General features: G+C 40.5%; 1 long non-coding RNA gene across 1 annotated transcript; it reads right to left on the bottom strand.

Moving 5' to 3' along the window:
- Positions 1 to 252: 252 nt before the first annotated feature.
- Positions 253 to 1,849, bottom strand: LOC141039197 (uncharacterized). Its single transcript, XR_012200156.1, has 2 exons — positions 900 to 1,849; positions 253 to 647 (listed from the first exon to the last, which is right to left on the bottom strand). It is a non-coding gene; the product is annotated as an uncharacterized lncRNA (long non-coding RNA).
- Positions 1,850 to 2,067: the final 218 nt, after the last annotated feature.

Below are 2,067 nucleotides of genomic sequence, written 5' to 3'. Positions count from 1 at the left end.
ACAATAATGTTGATAGGCACGGGGTCACACTAAAACTAATTCTCATCTCAGAAGTTTGTCCAAAGCACAAAAGAATCCATTTAAGATATCTCATGGGGCTCGAGTTCATCTCTAAGTTGATTAAGGTGTGATTAGTATATTTCATTCTAATGACACCATTAGGTCTAAGTTGTTGAAATAATCCAGCAACATGCCCATAGTATGCATATTTCATGAGCATTTTAGTAAACACATGAACAGCAAGCCGAGATCTCATAAATTAAAAATAACTAGTCAAGTCCATTGCACCATAAGTACATCGACACACGCCATTGATCTGCGTGTATTTATTCATCCATGATTATTGAAACTACTTATTCATCAGAATGCATAAGTGCATCCATTTTGTATCTCGCTCGCAAAGCTTGCTAACCAATGGAAGGGGTGGTCGCGACAGTGTCAACGATAATGCGGACACGGTTGGTCCTGAAGTCGAGGGTCATCGCCGAGCCAGCAGGAAGGACATCGATGTCGGCGTTAGGCATGTCCTTAAGGATGATCTCCTTGGCCTCCTCGATGGACTTTCCCACTACCTCCGGCCATGACGTCTTCTTCTCCTCTCCGGCGGGGGCTTTTGGGGCGGCGCAGCTCATCCTTGATTCGGTGAGCTGCAAACAATTGATCAAAACAGTTCAGTTCAGACTACAAATCACAATAACAGTTGGCCCAAATAGTTCATCAAATCGTCTTTCCTTTTTGGTTCAGACTACAGATCAAAACAATGCTAATGTTAGTCATATATCTTTTTTCGAAAAGAAGGATAACCCCGGCCTCTGTATGAGGATGATGCATACAGAGAAACTTATTGGCAGAAAGCATATGGAAATGGAAATATGGAATATATACCCAACACTACTAACCAGCTAAATGGACCTCGAGCTTACTCTGAACTTGACTGATATGAGTATTTTCATAACACTTGCCCTATTTATAGGGAAGATTTATCACGACAGAAGATGAGATAGATGCTCTCACATGCATGAAACAAGCAGGAGAGAAGATAAGATGCTCTCACACATGCAGGCGTGGAGCACGAGAAATTGTTTGCCTGTGCTAACTAGCCGCATATGCAGAGAAGATACTGTCGCACATGCATGCATGCAGCGTGCGTGGTACACGAGGTGGCTCCTAAATTGGCCACACTTGATTTCGTAGTGGACAACACGTTGGGCTGCTAAAGAAGACAACAACGTACCACGTGATTCAAGGGTGGATGAACGTGTTGCTCGGTGTAGATCATGTCGGCTACTTGGATACTCCCTCGTCAAGGTTTATTAGCCCTACTAGTATTTTGTATCAAATGTTGCTCATTTATATAACTCAGTCACATCGTATTATTTATATAATACAAAAATTACAGAATTGTATTTGCATTCAAAAGAGAATTCACACAATATAGTTTTGTCACATATAGTTTATATTTTATTAGCTCATTTTATGGTCAAAGTTTGGCAATAATTATAATGGGGCATAATAAAACCGGACAAGGGAGTAACTCAAAATGCAGATAAGCGGGGATGACTACCATAAAAGCAGCTCCTAAGTTGCAAAAATAAAAAACCTACATCTAGGTATGTTTGACAAAAACTCTACATAATGCTCATAATTAATTATCACCCCCCTCCCCGAATATTAGGAGGGTGGGCCCCTTCCTCCCCTAAGTCATCCAATCCTACCCCCTGGTAGGACTGCGTGTTAAACACGTAAATTATACTTCTTCCATTCCTAAATATAAGACTTTGAGACAATTTAATTTAAACTGCCCCAATGTCTATGGAGATAGTATAACGTAGATCAAGCATTGCTGGAAAAAAAATCACTGGTTCTGGCCCTTAGGATGAATTTTCACACCCAAACAGTTCCTTGTAAGAGCTCTCTTTAGACATGCCATGGTATTTTGCTTTTGATCTGTGTTTCATAGACATTCTTGTCCGCACTCAAATGGACACAAAACAACCCAAATGATTAATATATTTCTACTGAACATGTGTTTTTTTGCGGCGGCGAACTTGTATTATACCATACGTG

The sequence above is a fragment of the Aegilops tauschii genome, chromosome 1 (assembly GCF_002575655.3).
Source record: "Aegilops tauschii subsp. strangulata cultivar AL8/78 chromosome 1, Aet v6.0, whole genome shotgun sequence".
NCBI lineage: Eukaryota > Viridiplantae > Streptophyta > Magnoliopsida > Poales > Poaceae > Aegilops > Aegilops tauschii.
This window is presented reverse-complemented; position numbering and strand designations above follow the sequence as displayed.